Source organism: Lithobates pipiens, unplaced genomic scaffold (genome assembly GCF_037356315.1).
Source record: "Lithobates pipiens isolate NorthernLeopardFrog02 unplaced genomic scaffold, aLitPip1_a1.2 Scaffold_27, whole genome shotgun sequence".
Lineage (NCBI taxonomy): Eukaryota > Metazoa > Chordata > Amphibia > Anura > Ranidae > Lithobates > Lithobates pipiens.
Window position 1 is genome coordinate 224330444 of NW_027507788.1, and position 18475 is coordinate 224348918.

At 44.4% G+C, this 18475-nt stretch overlaps 1 pseudogene; it reads right to left on the reverse strand.

Moving 5' to 3' along the window:
- Positions 1-3035: 3035 nt before the first annotated feature.
- Positions 3036-4493, reverse strand: LOC143934566 (guanine nucleotide-binding protein G(I)/G(S)/G(T) subunit beta-1 pseudogene; annotated as a pseudogene).
- Positions 4494-18475: the final 13982 nt, after the last annotated feature.

Consider the following 18475-nt stretch of genomic DNA (forward strand, 5'->3'; position numbering starts at 1 on the left):
GCAAGATGGCCGCCAAGTGTCCGGCCGGAGCCACAAAGCGCTGTGCAGGAGGGCCAAAGCACGGGCTACAGAGGGGTTATGGCACTGAGGGAGGCTAAGAAGCTGGGGACAGGCCCCGGGTGTCCAGGAGGCTGGGGGTGGATTCCAGGCCGCAGCCGGGTGTACCAAGATGGCCGCCGGACCGGGTGCAGGGCTCAAGCCTAGGCCCAGCAAAACAGTGGCTGTAGCAGGAGGATGGAGGGATGGCAGGGCGGCAGGAGGGTTGGCAGAGTGGCAGCGACCAAGTCCCAGCAACCGGCGCCGGCCGCGGCGGCCGTTCGGCGGTGTAGGAAAGTCCGGTAGGCTGGAGGCTCTACTAGGCCGCACCAGGCCGCGGCCTCGACGAGCGGCACCGGGGGTCACTCGGGCCACCAGGCCCCACCGGAGGTGTAGGGAAGCTGGCTGGAGGACAAGGGGGGGTCCCTTACCGCACCGCTGGTCCAGGAAAGGGGCTCCTTGCAGAGCACAGGCCTGAAAGATGGCGGCCGTCACTCGCACGCAGGCTCCCAGCCGATCGCGGGTCAGAATCCGCCCAATGGAGCCACGGACTGCAGCAGGCAATAGATGAGAGCAAGGAGGTAGGGTCTCCGGCCGTTTTAGGGTCTTAAATAAGAAGGATGGTGAAGGATTGAGCTCAGGATGTCAGGAGCTCTCCACTTAGACGTCCGTCACCTTTCACATCCGGACACGCCCCCCCATTTTTTTTTCTGTTTAAACTGGTTATTTTTCATTAAAAGGAAAAAAAATAAACAAACAAAAACATCTAATGACTCTCTATTTGCACATTATTAAGCAACTCTACAGCATGCAATCTTAAGAGGAAAACCCATCCCTATGGCAAACCCCCCCCCCCCCCCACCCCACCGCCAACATAAGAATAAAAGCTTTCATTAAGTTTTAACTTAGAAAGTTCAAGATTATTATTTTTAAAAACATTAATTTGTACATCATTTCATACACATCTGACCGTATATCCAAAGAGTACAGACATGTACTTCTGTCCACGGCTGCTCCTAATCTATATGGGACCAGGGTTCTTGCAAGATACCCTTTTTTGTTTTTCTTAAATTGTTAATAGTTTCCCAGTGTTAACTGAACTTACAAGGGGATTTGAGTTTTAATGGTTCAGGCCTACATGAATAAAGGATGACATGGGTTGAACAATGAAGGACAAAAAAAAAAAATTATATATATAAAATCCTAACTGGCAACAGTATACAGCACCAACAAGTAAACTAGATCCCTATCTAGCAGTACATAGCACTCAAATAGGAGCTTGCTGTACCAACCGGTATAGGTGTGTATAGGATAATCTGAATGTCGCCAGTTTTGCCCTGGGAAAAAAAAAAAAAACTGTCTCAGTCCCAACAAAAGAAACAAGTTCTCTGGGTTACCCTCAATATGCTGAACTGGACATTGCTCTACAATCTAGCATGCTCTTGATCCCTGAAGGAGTTCTAATATTGTGGTGTGTATTTGTTGTGTGTGCAGGAAGAAAAGGTGGCGTGGTGTAGATGCATTCATAGAGATCAGAAGACAGTTCACTGGCATCGGTGGTATAAAGAACTTTACATGGTTTAACAAAGTCCTTCCAACGCTCCCAAGTGGCATCTGTTGCATTGCTTCATTGGTTCTTCCCTATCGCTTTTTTGGGGTTTTTTTCAAAAATGTTTTTTTTTTTTCAAAAATGATTTTGTTTTTCAAAAATTATTATTTTTTTTTTCAAAAATTATAATTATTTTTTTTTCAAAAAAAAAAAAAAAAGATTTTGTTAATCACCCCCACAGCAGGAGAAGACCCCCCCCCCCAAAGCAGCAAAATATACCCCCATAGAATGAACAATTAACGAAATCCTGTAACACTTACCAGTCACGTGTACGATGAACTTCATGAATGGCTGACTCGGGTCCTCGCCCACGATGAGGTGGACCTCTTAGGTTCCGCTGTCTGTTTTCAGGAGCGGGATGATGGACATGGAGCAATCCACTTAATCTGAAGGGGGTGGATGAGGGGAATACTTATTACTTTGCTTCTTCTGCAGGTCGGCAAGGTCACGTTTCAGGATAGGTGTGTAGGGAGCATCTCCTTCTGGTGTCATCCCCCACTCAATCCTGACATTATTTATACCAAAGCGATGATCAGCGGTGACCTCACATGGGATCACCAGTTTAGTGCCCGCTATACCATCCACACGTCTGTATACCGGTTGAGCATTAGTATTTTCTATACCGCATGCAGTGTATAGAATGCAGAAAACGACAAACGCTTTCCAAATGCTCATTTTCCAAAATGTGTCACAAAGATTATAGAAATGTGACGCGGAAATCAATATATTTAGTATTTTCTGATCTAATCGCCACTGCGACGCTTTAACTGACAATTGCGCGGTCGTGCGACGCTATACCTAAACGAAATTGACGCTCTTTATTTCCCCCACAAATAGAGCTTTCTTTTGATGGTATTTTATCACAAAAAAAAAATGTATTTTTAACTTTTTGCTATAATAAATATCCCCAAAATGTCCTTGTCTTGTGAATCTGTTGCATTGCTTCCCCAACAGCCATAACTCTCAGATGACAGGTAACCGAAAGGCACTCCAGGCATTGGGTTACTACATTTCCCCCGAGCAGTTGGTGCTCAAAAGTAACTCAATTACTGGAGCAACCTAGTGAGGCATTGACTTATTCCTCATACTATAGGATGGCCATTACATGGGGGGCTTGTGGATGGCGAATGCGCTTCTTTAAATGTTCATATGGTTCTGTATCTGCAACAGATTCACAAGACAAGGACAGTTTATAGCATTAAAAGGCCCTGAAACACAGGTCTATCACATCCCACCTTCATTTAATGGACCATAGAGGGGGGAAAGAAAAAAAAAAAAAAAAAGTTAACTGTTCTGATTTTTTTTTTCTTACAATCTGTTCTGCTGCAGTTTTTACAGCAACTAACAAACATCCAACTTAAAGAAAAAAAACAGACACTGTTCTAGAACCTTCAGGCAACAATCATGAAATGGACTTTATCAATACAGCTATTTCTTGGTTATAACGTACTGCGCATAGTGTTTTGTATCATTACTTCAAGATAAATGAAGGTGACAAAAGGGTTGAAGAAACAGAAAAAAAAAAAAACCGAAATGGTCCCAAAAGGAATGCACAATTCTTGGTTTCAGAACCACAAATCAATTCTTCCTATAGCAAATAATTGTGCTCTTGGTTTCAGAAAAAAAAATATGAGAGTAGAGGTTCTGCCCTTTGATGTATGGGAGTAGGGATAAGTGGGTGTCCACGTTAGTATGGTTGGATCGGATATGCTATGATTTAATTTCGAAGGTTGGAATGCTCTTCCAGTCATGGAGAAGTCCACTGGGTATAGACTTTAGTTCCAGATCTTGAGGAAGCTGTCCCATGACCCTGTCGCCACAGCCATCCCATCATCTGTCACTCCCAAGCAACTTACACGGTTATCGTGACCAGCAAGGACACCTGCTCTGTCAGCCTTAAGTGTGTCCCAGACGTTGCAGTTAAAATCATCATATCCAGCTAAGAGGAGGCGTCCACTCTTGGAGAATGCTACTGATGTGATGCCACAGATGATGTTATCATGGGAATAGACCATCAGTTCTTGGTCTGCACGGAGGTCAAATAGCCTGCAAGTGGCGTCATCTGAGCCAGTGGCAAAAGCATTACCATTGGGGAAGAAACAGATAGCATTTATGTCAGACTCGTGTCCGGTGAAAGTCTGTCGGCACATTCCTTCTCGGATGTCCCAAAGTTTGGCTGAGGCATCACAGGCCCCAGACACAAAGCACCGGGAATCTGGAGCAAGGGACAAGCTCATGACATCCCCAGTGTGTCCAGTGAAGGTGGTCGTCTGCTGGCCAGTTTCAATGTCCCACAGAGCGCAAGTGGTGTCTCCAGAGCTGGTAATGATTTGGTTATCATCCAAGAAGCGACAGCAGGACAGATAGCCTGTGTGCCCAGCCAACTCACGGCTTACTCGCACATTTCCTTCACAAGTTTTCAGGTTGTAAATTGAACAAATGTTATCAAGACCACCGCAAGCCACATAGTTTCCAGATGGGGCATATGCACAGGTCATCACCCAAGAAGAGCGCAGGGGAATTGCATGAACCTTGTTTGTGGTATAGCTGTCCCAGATGATGAGCTTGCCATCCTGGGAGGCACTAACTAGCAGCCTGGAATCTGTGCCCCAGTGCATAGCATAGCTTTTAGCAAGGTGTCCCTTCAGGGTACGTCTAGTGCGCATCTGAATTCGACCTACTGGATCAATATTGGCTGTGATCTGAGCCAGAGTGGCATCTGCACATGCTTTCCTGGCATCTCTGATTTGGGTCTTGAGTTGCTCAGCCTCCTGGCGTAGCTGATCGAGTTCACTCATTTTTCTTCACTAAAATTAAGCTTCTCTACCACCAACACTCAATTCTGCCCTCCTCGGCCCTGCTCTTCAGTCCGGCCCCAGGGGCTGCGATCCGCCGGCAGTGAGGCCCGCGGCGTGGACGGAGGACGGTGGTCCTCGATGACCGGCTCGACAGTCTCAGAGGAAGTGTCTGAAGGGGTCTACCTCTGTATCTCCCGGTCACCTTGGTCCTCGATGACCGGCTTGGTGGTCTCAGAAGAAGCGTCTGGAGGCTTTTCCCATTGCGTGTCCATGTTTCATTGGTTCTTCCCAATCGCTTTTTTGGGGTTTTTTTCAAAAATGTTTTTTTTTTTTTTCAAAAATGATTTTGTTTTTCAAAAATTATTATTTTATTTTTCAAAAATTATAATTTTTTTTTTCAAAAATAATAAAAAAAAAAGATTTTGTTAATCACCCCCACAGCAGGAGAAGACCCCCCCCCCCCCCCCCCCCAAAGCAGCAAAAGATATCCCCATAGAATGAACAATTAACGAAATCCTGTAACACTTACCAGTCACGTGTACGATGAACTTCATGAATGGCTGACTCGAGACCTCGCCCACGATGAGGTGGACCTCGTACGTTCTGCTGTCTGTGCTCGAGCGGGTTCATCGACATGGAGCAATCCACTTTATCTGAAAGGGGTGGATGAGGGGAATACTTATTACTTTGCTTCTTCTGCAGGTCGGCAAGGTCACGTTTCAGGATAGGTGTGTAGGGAGCATCTCCTTCTGGAGTCATCCCCCACTCAATCCTGACATTGTTTATACCAAAGCGATGATCAGCGGTGACCTCACATGGGATCACCAGTTTAGTGCCCGCTATACCATCCACACGTCTGTATACCGGTCGAGCATTAGTATTTTCTATACCGCATGCAGTGTATAGAATGCAGAAAACGACAAACGCTTTCCAAATGCTCATTTTCCAAAATGTGTCACAAAGATTATAGAAATGTGACGCGGAAATCAATATATTTAGTATTTTCTGATCTAATCGCCACTACGTCGCTTTAACTGACAATTGCGCGGTTGTGCGACGCTATACCTAAACGAAATTGACGCTCTTTATTTCCCCCACAAATAGAGCTTTCTTTTGATGGTATTTTATCACAAAAAAAAATGTATTTTTAACTTTTTGCTATAATAAATATCCCCAAAATGTTTAAAAAAAAACAAATTTCTTCATCAGTTTAGGCCAATATATATTCTTCTACATATTTTTGGTAAAAAAGTAAATAAATCGCAATAAGCGTATATAGATTGGTTTGGTTTGATTGATTTGTGCAATGTTATAGTGTCTACAAACTATGGGACAGATTCATGGCATTTGTATGGCTTTTTTTTTATATATTAGTAATGGTGATGATCAGTGATTTTAATTAGAATTGCGACGGACAGATGAGACACTTTTGATAATTTTTTTGGGAGCATTAAAAATTATACAGCGACATCGATCATTGCTATAAATCTGCACTGATTACTGTTTAAATGTCGCTGGCAGGGAAGTGGTTAACACTAGAGGGCGATCAAGGGGTTAAATGTGTTCTCTCTGTTTTTGTTTCTAACTGTATGGGGGATGGAAGTGACTGGAGGAGATGACAGATCATGGTTCCCAGCTTGTAGGAACTCACAATCTGCCTCTCCTTACAGGACTGGGATGTGTGTTTACACACACCCACACACACATCCCTATTCTGCCTCTCGTGCGTGCAATCGCTGGCCACACGCATTGATACCCCCGCAGTGCAGCAGGCATGTTTGTTCACCAGGGGACCGACATACAGCTACGATGGTTCGTGGGATCGTGCCGACCTGCTGCAGTATAATATATATATATATATATATAAAAAATAATTTATAGTGGTTACATTTTATTCTATAGTGCCTCTACTAAAAAAAGATATAGATATACTGTGTGTATATATATATATATATATATATATATATATATATATAATATATGAAAAATATTTTTTTTATATACATTATCTCACAAAAGTAAGCACACCCCTCACATGTTTGTAAATCTTTTCATGTGACAACACTGAAGAAATGACACTTGTCTACAATGTAAAGTAGTGAGTGTACAGCTTGTATAACAGTGGACATTTGATGTACCTTCAAAATAACTCATGTAGTTGCCCCTCCCCCATTAATTTGTTCAGATCTTCTTGCAAGGTTTCCACATCCTGCGGAGAATGTATTGCCCTGCTTAACTTAGTATCGTCCGCAATTGTAAGGCTGACCGCAGGTCAGCCTTTGCTTGTAGGAGGGGTCAGGCTGCATAAAGCCCGCCCTCCTCTGCCTCCTCCTCTCGTGGACGCTGGCTCTCATGTCGGCTTGTCCTGCTCCACGAGAGGGCGCCTGCTTGTTTCTCCTGCCCGCTTCTCCTGGCGTGTTGCTAGGGAAAGGGGGAGGTTCATCTGCTTGGCGGCTCTGGTCTCATCGAGGGAGCCGCTTCTCCCGCCCGCTTCCTTCTCCCAGTGTTTTGGGAGGGGGGAAGTTAGGTCACCTGCTTCTGCCGGGGGAAGGGGGGTTTGTCTGCCTGGTGACTTCTCCCGCCCCCTCCCGTGTTTCTGCCGGGGGGAGTATTTGATCTCCTGCCTCTGCCGAGGGGGGGTTAGTCCGCCTGGTGGCTGCGGGGGAGCTGCTTCTCCCGCCCCCTTCCTCCCGGTGTTTCTGCCAGGGAAGGGGGGAGGATTTGATCGCCTGCCTCTGCCGGGGAAGGGGGGAGAATTTGATCTCCTGCCTCTGCCGAGGGGGGGTTAGTCCGCCTGGTGGCTGCGGGGGAGCTGCTTCTCCCGCCCCCTTCCTCCCGGTGTTTCTGCCGGGGAAGGGGGGAGGATTTGATCGCCTGCCTCTGCCGGGGAATGTGGGAGAATTTGATCTCCTGCCTCTGCCGAGGGGAGGGGGGTTTAGACCACTTGTTGGCTGTGGGGGAGATGCTTCTCCCACCCGCCTCCTTCTCCCGGTGTTTCTGTCGGGGGGAGGTTAGGTTGACTGCTTCTGCTGCGGGAGGGAGGTGTTCACCTGGGGGCTCTGGCGTTCTGCCGGTGGGAGGGGGGAGGATTTGGTCTCCTAGTTCTGCCGGGGGAGAGGGGGTCCGTCCACCTGGTGGCCCCGGGGGCACCTAAATTGCAGAACCTGGCTGCCCACCCGCTTCTCCCGGTGTCCGCTGGGGGGAGGGGGAGTTCAGTCGCCCGACAGCTCCAGTACTTGCTGATCTGCATCCGGGGGCCTTCCCGTCCGATCCTCCCGGTGTGTGGGGTGGGTGATTGTCCACCATCGCCTTTCCTAGCCCACCCCCCACCCAAATTTCCCTTCCTTGAACAATTCTTACTTCCTTCTGCCCTCCAAATTCCCCCCACCCAACTCAAATCCCCCTCTCTCCCAAACTCCTCATGGTTCCCCCCACACGATACCAAAGTGCCCAGGGCAGCCACTCCTCCTGCCCACCCCTTGTCCCGCCTCTGTGCGCAATGGTATGGAACTATTGGTTAGTCAGCTTATTGCAGCTCTGCAGCTTCCACTCGCTCAGGGGCTTTAATGGAGCCAGTGTCCCTCCATTGCAGCCAGTGTCCCCCCATTGCAGCCAGAGTGTTCCATATTGCAGCCAGAGTGCCCCATATTATAGCCAGTATGCCCCATATTGCAGCCAGTGTGCCCCATATTGCAGCCTGCCTGTGAAGAAGAGAGCCACCTCTGCCGCCTGTTTGATCACAGCTTTCATCCGTCCAATCCTGCGGGTGATCTGTCTATCAAAGTGCCCGGACAAGGGGGAGGGGCTGTGTGTGACGGCATGGCCGGGAACACACAGCTATTGAAATGAAAGCTGTGATGTTACCGGCGCTGTGATCAAGACAGGCGGCGGAGGCGGCTCTCCTGCGCTATAGAACACCCCCATGATGGGCGGCGCCAGAGGCGGGGCTGAGGCCTGCCCCCACCCTTGCCACGCCCCATTTCCAGCTCCATTATCGGCCGTTTTTGTCTTTCAGCAAATTGCCGAAAAGGGCATTTTCGGTCGTTAAGTTTCGGCGGCCCAAATTTCGGTGCATCCCTAAATTATACCCCTAATGTAGGCTTTATGTGCTTCCCACAGGGTAGCACTTGAAATTTCAAATTTCCCCTGTATCATTGACTAGAAAATAGTGTTCTATTTCTTTATGAACTGCTTCTGCTACTTTCTCATCCTGTAGAAGGGCTTTGTTTAATCGCCATGAATACAGCTGTCTTTGGATTCCTGGTATCCTCAACCTCATTGACACAGGAGAATGGTCAGACAGCTTAGATATTTGTTTGTTTCCCTTACCTGTTCCAGTAACCTATGATCCAGCATTATATAGTCTATCCTCGTATACAGGGGAGAAAATTGTGATATCCTGTGTCTTTGGGTGCTGCACTTCCCACTTCCATCATTTGACATTGGTGCTTTTTTGCTTTATAATTTGTAACAAGGCCTTATTTGTCTCCTGTAACGTACTATCCAGAGCTAAATCCATACAGAAATTCAAGTCTCCAGTTAATATTGCATATATATATATATATATATATATATATATATATATATATATATATATATCACATAAGAGAACATAAAACTCATGCTCACTGGTTTGTTTACTCATACTTACAGCCATCCAAATTAATTCTGCAATTTATGGAGAGGCCATGCTTCCAAGTCACATAAAGCTCATGACCACCATGAGTTTGTGTAAAATGACTTACCCAAGGATGCTTCCTGTTGTACTGAAGGTGATCAATATTAGAAGGAAGAGTCTGACCATTATTAGAAGGCACCCATCTTTCTTTGTACTGATGATATATTTCACATTGGAATCGGTGACTTGGATTCCCGAATCATAAGTACTGGTCTCAGTCATCGTTGGTGAAGACATCCCAAATCCCTCGGTGGCAGTGACTGGAGAGGTTGTGATATGTATATCTAGGCTTCCCAAACCATGGACCCTGGTCTCCGTCATTGGTGGAAGCATCCTGGAGCCTTTAGTGTCTAAATTGGTTGCACTATCTTTATCTAGGCTTCCCGAATTGTAGTTAGCATAGTTACTGGTCTTAGTCATTGTTGGTGGAGACATGCTGGGGCCCTCAGTGTCAGTGACTAAAGGGGAAGTGCTATCTGTATGTAGGATTCCTGAACCATAGTTGCTTTTCTCAGGCATTGGTGGAGAAACCCCGGGACTCTTACTGCCAGTGAATGAAGGGGTTGCACTATCTATATCTAGGGTTCCCGAATCATAGTAAGCATAGTCACTGATCTCAGTCATTGGAGGAATCATCCTGTAGCCCCCAGAGTCAGTGATTGAATGGGTTGCGCCTACTTTGTCTATGCTGGTCTCCTTCATTGGTGGAAGCATGCTGGAGCCCTCAGTATCGGTGACTGAATGGGTTGCACTATCTATATCTAGGCTTCCTGAATCGTGGTAAACATAGTCACTGGTCTCAGTCATTGTTGGTGGAGACATACTGGGGCCCTCAGTGTCAGTGACTGAAGTGGAAGTGCTATCTGTATGTAGGATTCCTGAACCATAGTTGCCGGGACTCTCACTGCCAGTGAATGAAGGGGTTGCACTATCTATAACTAGACTTCCCGAATCATAGTAAGCATAGTCACTGGTCTCAGTCATTTTTGGAGGAGGCACCCTGGAGCCCCCAGTGTCAGTGACTGAATGGGTTGCGCCTACTTTATGCTTCCCAAATGATGGTCCCTGGTCTCCTTCATTGGTGGAAGCATGCTGGGACCCTCAGTATCGGTGACTGAATGGATTGCACTATCTATATCTAGGCTTCCTGAATCATAGTAAGCATAGTCACTGGTCTCAGTCATTGTTGGCAGAGACAGACTGGGGCTCTGATTGCCAGCGATTGAAGGGGTTCACACTATCTATATCTAGGCTTCCCAAATCATAGTAAGCTTAGATATTTGTTTGTTTCCCTTACCTGTTCCAGTATCCTATGATCCAGCATTATATAGTCTATCCTCGTATACAGGGGAGAAAATTGTGTAATCCTGTGTCTTTGGGTGCTGCACCCTCCCCACTTCCATCATTTGACATTGGTGCTTTTTTGCTTTATAATTTGTAACAAGGCCTTATTTGTCTCCTGTAACGTACTATCCAGAGCCAAATCCATACAGAAATTCAAGTCTCCAGTTAATATTGCATAAACATATATATATATATATATATATATATATATCCCATAAGAGAACATAAAACTCATGCTCACTGGTTTGTTTACTCATACTTGCAACCATCCAAATTAATTCTGCAATTTATGGAGAGGCCATGCTTCCAAGTCACATAAAGCTCATGACCACCATGAGTTTCTGTAAAATGACTTACCCAAGGATGCTTCCTGTTGTACTGAAGGTGATCAATATTAGAAGGAAGAGTCTGGCCATTATTAGAAGGCACCCATCTTTCTTTGTACTGATGATATATTTCACATTGGAATCGCTGACTTGGATTCCTGAATCATAAGTACTGGTCTCAGTCATCGTTGGTGATCTTTATCTAGGCTTCCCGAATTGTAGTTAGCATAGTTACTGGTCTTAGTCATTGTTGGCGGAGACATGCTGGGGCCCTCAGTGTCAGTGACTGGAGGGGAAGTGCTATGTGTATATAGGATTCCCGAACCATAGTTGCTTTTCTCAGTTGTTGGTGGAGACATCCTGTGACTTTCAGTGCCAGTGACTGAATGGGTTGCGTCATCTATATCTAGGCAAACACTGAGGCGATGTGCTGGCAGGATCTTAAAAAAAAGTCCTGCAAGCAGCACGTTTGGAGTGGTGTATACCACACTGAATGGGCACCACTGCCGAAGCACATGCAATGCGATTTGGCAGCGGTGCTTCACGGGCGCATTTAACCTCTTCCTTGGCCGCTAGCTGGGTTATATGTGGCCCACTAAATAGCACCGCTAAAATTATGGTGAAGCGCTGCTAAAACTTGCAACGTTTTACCATCAACGCCTGCCCGCTCCAGTGTGAAAGCAACTTCATAAGGCCGGGTTCACACTATAGCGATGTGGGAACGCCGCAAATCCGCGGCGTTTACCCGCATCGCACACCTCCCGCCGGCAGTTCACACTGCCCTATGCGGACGGCTGGGAGTGTCAATGTTATGTCAATGACACCCCCAGATCCGTCGGCATATCGCAGTGCGATCTGCCGACTCGCACAGGAATCGGATCGCATGGTGTGAACCCCCATGCGATCTGATTCTGTTGCGGACCCAAAAAAAGGGTCCCGTGCGAGTTTGCTGCGGGAGCGCTGCGAATTCAGCCATACTATCTGTATGGCTGAACTCGCATCGCTACGGAGATCGGATGTGATTTGCTGTGCGAATCACATCCGGATCTCCCCCCGCAGCAGTGTGAACCCAGCCTAAGTGATACAGAAAATTTCTTACATTTATTAACCACTTGCAGACCGGACCAATTTACTGGTCAAAGACCAGACCACTTTTTGCGATTCGGCACTGCGTCGCTTTAACTGACAATTGCGCGGTCATGCGACGTGGCTCCCAAACAAAATTGGCGTCCTTTTTTCCCCACAAATAGAGCTTTATTTTGGTGGTATTTGATCACCTCTTATTTTTTGCGCTATAAACAAAAATAGAGCGACAATTTTGAAAAAAACGCATTATTTTTTACTTTTTGTTATAATAAATATCCCCCAAAAATATATAAAAAAACATTTTTTCCCTCAATTTAGGCCGATACGTATTCTTCTACATATTTTTGGTAAAATAAAATTGCAATAAGCGATTATTGATTGGTTTGCGCAAAAGTTATAGCGTTTACAAAATAGGGATAGTTTTATAGCATTTTTATTAATAATTTTTTATTATTTTTTTTACTAGTAATGGCGGCGATCAGCGATTTTTATTGTGACTGCGACATTGCGGCGGACACATCGGACATTTTTGACACATTTTTGGGACCATTGTCATTTATACCTTAATCACTGCTATATAAATGCAGTGATTCCTGTGTAAATGACACTGGCAGTGAAGGGGTTAACCAGTGGGTGGCAGTGTAGGGGTTAAGTGTTCCTAGGGGTGTGTTACTAACTGTGGGGGGGTTGGGCTTTCATTTAGTGAACACTGATCTGTGCTCCAATCACATGGAGCAGAGATCAGCGTCACTAGTTGCTAGGCAGAATGGGGAAATGCTGTTTACACGGCATTTCCTCCATTCAGCCGCTCCGTGAGACGATCGCGGGGATGCCCGTGGCGATCGAGTCCGCGGGTCCCACGACCAGACTCACGGGGGTCCCGACCAGCGTGGGAGCGCCCCACCGGCGGCGCGCTCCTGATGGCAGGGCGGCATTGAATCTTGGACGTACAGGTACGCCAATATGCCTGCCCGTGCCATTCTGTCGACGTACATCACCGTGCGCTGGTCGGGAAGTGGTTAAACAAAACAAACCTCCAATCAGTTTACTTGTATTATGATTTAGATAAAAAAATAAAATAAACTATATATTAAATAAAAACAGGTAGTCAAAACTTTTGAACGAAAAGAAAAAATGGGCTAACTTTATTTTTTATTTTATTTTTATTTTTTTAAATAGTGTATTTTTTTTCCCCAAAAAATGCATTTGAAAGACTTCTGTGCAAATGCCGTGTGACATAAAATATTGTAACAACTGCTATTTTATTCCCCAGGATCTCTGCTAAAAAAATATATATATATAATTTTTGGGGGGTTCAAGTGATTTTCTGGCAGAAAATACAGGACTTTTACTTGTAAGCAACAAGTGTCAGAAAAGATTTAGGCCTCATGCACACGAGATGCAGGTGAAAACTCTGCTCAAAAAAAGCTGAAACGCACATTTTGCCGTGTTTGCATGCCGCGTTTAGACGCGTTTAGCTGCGTTTGCGTTTATAAGCATTTATAAAGATAACATCACGTAGACCCTCCCCAAGCTCTCAAAGCATGTTTTTTTTAACTATTTATGCTATGTTGATCAGAGTGAGCAGCAGCAGCATAGAGAGCAGTTGTACACTTGCATTTGCCTCTCTTTCTGTGGTATATATTTTGAAATGCATCCCATATTGAGTATATGTCAGGAAATGCTCCTGATGTTGCTCTTGATGAGACAGCAACGTCGTCGCAAATTTCGTGAGAGGTTCAGAGTCAGAGCTTGTCGTTATTGGACCCATCCGTTGATGGGACAGCGAAGTCTTTTTTTAATTTTAGCCGGATGTCCATTGTCACATTTGATCTGCTCTTAGAAAAAGTACGAACTGGTCTGACATTCGTGGACACCAATATGAGAAACAGTGCATCACCAGAGGAACGTCTGTTGGTAACGATCAGGTATGTGTATATATTTATAAAATATATTTATCTATAGATGTACAGATGATTTTTTTTCTCTGTCCTTTATTTTTTTTAAAATAATGTCTATTTATAGCAAATTATCAAATTTTTTAAAATATCTAAAATTTTCTTGTGGCAATTTTTAACATGTTTTCATTATTTCTAATATAAAACAATATTAAAATAGTTAATTATTTATTTTTGAATCTTAATATATGTTTTTATTCATTTTTTCTAGTTTCAAATTGTTTTATTTAAAAGATAATCTATGTTAATTAGATTTTTTATAATTGTTTTAAATTTATTTGGCCAATTTTTTTTTATATATTTTTATTGTGAAATGTGTACTGATTAATATATTTTAATTCTTTGCTGCTGTATATGGTAGTATTATATATTTTAATGCCTTATTAAAATATCCAGAATCCTAACCCTAACCATTCATCCTAACCCTAACCACTAACACTAACCCCTAACACTAACCCTACCCCTAACAGCAAACCCTATCTTTTACACTAACCCTAACCCTAAACAACCCTAACCCTAATCCAACCCTTAATACTAAACAATAACCCTAACGGATAACCACTTACCATAACACCCAACCCTAATGACCAAATTACATTGCCGCAGATGGTCACAGTTCACTTTGAGGCCATGTATCTCTGATGCAGAAAAGTGCATGACCCGACTTTGGGGGCCCATATCTTTTGGCCAATTATTGTCAGGAACCCCAAATATAATGTAATATGCAGACACTATGTATCTAGCACTACAACATATCCAAATTTGGGGTTCCTATCACCAAGTGACCCCAAGATATGGGCCCCCAAAGTCGGGTCGCAAAATGTCATTCTCTGATGCAGAAAAGTGCATGACATTTTGTGACCTGACTTTGGGGCCCCCTATCTCGGGGTCACTTGGTGATAGGAACCCCAAATTTGGATATGTTGTAGTGCTAGATCCACAGTGTCTGCATACCAAATTTGGTTCCTGGCAATAAGTGGCCCCAAGATATTGGCCCCCAAAGTCGGGTCACAATATGTCATTCTCAGATCATATTTCTGAGTTTTCAGGTCCAAAAAATTGGGTTCCTTTAAAAACGCATATAAACGCAAATGTGGCTAAACGCGGGTTCCGCGTTTAGCCACGTTTAGACGCCTTTAGCTGCGTTTTGCATCTGAAACGTGGAAATTTTTGCGTCTGAACCCATTTTTTTGCTTCTGGAAAAAGAAGGTTAAACGCAACTGCATAAAAACGGCAAAAAACGAGACTGTGTGCATGGACACAGGATAACATTGAATGAGTTCAGGGGCAGTTGAAAAAAGTGTCCAACTGCATCTGAACACGCGTTTAACTGCGTCTCGTGTGCATGAGGCCTTAGTCTTTAAATGGTTAAACAGAGAACTTCTACACACCGAGATGAGTTCATTCATTCAAGTGTAAACATTGTATCATTTTGCTCTTTTCGTGGCAGAGCCCAGAGAGGAGGAAAGTCCCTTCAATGAAGACTCAGGCAACTTAAATTGACTTCTATTACAGAAGTCATTTGCAAGTCGCGCTGTAGTTATAAATCGGCCTTTTTATCAGCACAATCGGACGATGCCAATTAATTAAAAAACGGCAAATATCGGCCGATATATTGGTCGACCTCTACTACCAACTATGTCTGTTGTGACAGCGTGCAAGGAAAGGACTGCCAATAACCAGCAAGTGTGTTCACGTGTGATTGGACACAGCACATCACATGGTAAAGGACCGTTATGATTGGCCATTTACCGCCATCTGTGATCAACTGTGTCCCAAGGATGAGCGCCACAGCGGGAGCGCGGTCCTGAGAAGACGTCCACCGACGCTCTCCCAGAACTGGGCGACCGCGCTGTAGCTGTATTGTGGCTATTAGTGCGGTCGGGAAGAGGTTCAGCCGACATACTCTGTACAATCTCCTCTATCATCATGTAAGAGTCTGTCTGATCTGATCCCAGACGTCTATCATCCCCGGAGTGTCCTCATATCACATCCCTCATAACACTGAAGGAAACTCAACAGAGATGGAGTATGGTCAACATAAAGAGGAACTCCGACCTCCCAGCCCCGCAATCCGAAAACACCATTTCATACATTGTTACTATTCAAAGACCCCCATCCATCCATCAATCCATCCATGTCTCCATCCATTCTTCCATGTCTCCCTCCATCCATCCATCCATGTCTCCATCCATCCATCAATCCATCCAAGTCTCAATCCATTCATATCTCCATCCATCCATCCAATTCTCCATCCATGTCTCCATCCATCCATGTCTCCATCCATCCAACCATGTCTCCATCCATCCATCCAATTCTCCATCCATGTCTCCATCCTTCCAGGTCTCCATCCATTCTTCCATGTCTCCCTCCCTCCATGCATCCATGTCTCCATCCATCCATGTCTCCATCCATGTCTTTCATCCATCCATCCATCCATCCATATCTCCAACCATCCATATCTCCATCCATCCAATTCTCCATCCATCCATGTCTCCATCCATCCAATTCTCCATCCATCCAATTCTCCATCCATCCATCCATCCATGTCTCCATCCATCCAACCATGTCTCCATCCATCCAATTCTCCATCCATGTCTCCATCCTTCCAGGTCCCCATCCATTCTTCCATGTCTCCCTCCATCCATCCATCCATGTCTCCATCCATCCATTTTTCCATGTATCCATCCATGTCTTTCATCCATCCATCCATGTCTCCATCCATCCATGTCTCCATCCACCCATCCAATTTTCCATCCATCCATTCTTCTATGTCTCCATCCATCCATGTCTCCATGCTTTAGTTTGTTGAGAAATCACTTTGAAAACCCCCCTACAGCATTTCTATCTGCATCCATCTTCAGTAGGGGGAGAAGATTCGTGTAGTATTTACTTTCGGGGATCCACCTGGTCCTAGCTCGGACATGCAGACAGGAAGGGTGTGCTTAGTTGAGAAAGCCCCTCCTCCCATGAAGACTCCTGGGATGTATGACATCATTTTGGCCTAGGCCAGACACCAGGAACCAACTGAAGAAATGCAAACAGAAATAAAACAAGTAAATATAATCTCCCTTCCTATCTAATTACTAATGCTGGCAGCATAAGGATTCTGGTGATTGGGAGAGTTTAGTTCTGATTTAAAGTGGATATAAACAATTACAGACCACTTTGACCTACAGGTGAGCCCAGATTAAGGCTTACCTGTAGGTCCAAGAAATATCTCCTAAGCCTTTGCCAAAAGACAGGAACCGCTGTCTACGGCGCATGCGCCATAGACAGCGGCGTGCAGGCGATGTTAACGGTGATGTGCCGCGAGTGACGGATCCCGTGCGCATGCGCAGGAGTGGCGTCATCGCAGCTCCATCGAATGACAGCGCCAGAGCAGCGAGACCCACCAAGAAGATGGAGGCTTTGTACACAAGGGGACATCGGTGACTTCGCTGGCTCCTGTGTCAGGTAAGTTACACATAATGGACTACTATGCGATGCGATGCATAGTAGTCCATTATGCTTTACCTTTACAGGGTATGAAAGAGGAAGTAACACCCATCAGGGTTTACTTCCTCTTTAAGGGATATACAGAATTCATCCTCTCTACCTGACAATCCTGAAAAGTGATGGCAAATCCAACATCTTCCAGTTGTCACCAGAACAGGAACAGAGTGGAATTCTTTCGCTGTGGTCACTTATTCCGGGGACAATTGTCTAAGAGGGGATGTCCTCTCACTCAAAACCGCTTCCTTAGGGTGAGGCAAAGATTGATCTGTCTACAGAAGTGTGTATCTAATTTTATTTTTATTTTTTTGTTTACAAACGATTTTTATTTGGTACATAAAGGTAGTACAAAGAATAAGCATAGATATAACATAATAAATGCAATGGATATTTTTTTTAATGTATTTTATTACATATATTGGTTTTATAAAAATATATATATATATATATATATAGGATTTATATAGCGGCAACAGTTTGCACAGCGCTTTACAACACAAGGGCAGACAGTACACTTATAAAACAAAGCAATACAGGAGGGACTAGAGGGTCCTGCTCGTTAGAGCTTACTATATATATATATATATATATATATATATATATATATATATATATATCCATCTGTGTGTATTTTTTTTTTTAATAAAACCAAAATATTTCATATAATACATTTAAAAAAAAATCAGATTTCACTGACTTGAGCTAAGAATAGATCCAATGATTCGTCAATTGGGCAAAATTAACCGTCACTTTGGGAAACAAAAAGGCTTTTAGGCTTCAGAAATGAGCATCTGGGAGTGAATTAAATGACACCCTGGAAATATGGAAATGACTGTGTTGATTGTATGTATATATATTTATATTAAAAAGAAGGACCGACATGAAGAAGATTGCTCCTTGGTGATCAGTCCAGTCCTGCAAAGGGACAGCGGGACCTAAGAGGTCCGCCTCATCGGTTTGAGCGAGAGCCTTGGAGAGAGAGCACCTGTGTGATCTGTCTGGCAATACTCATTCTATTTTACTAAGAGAATATTCAGATTTTTTTTTCTGATTAGATTAGCAATTACTAAATATATTTATTTGTCGCATTTCTATATTTTTTGTGACATATTCTCAAAAATGATCGCTTGTAAAGCTCTTGTCAT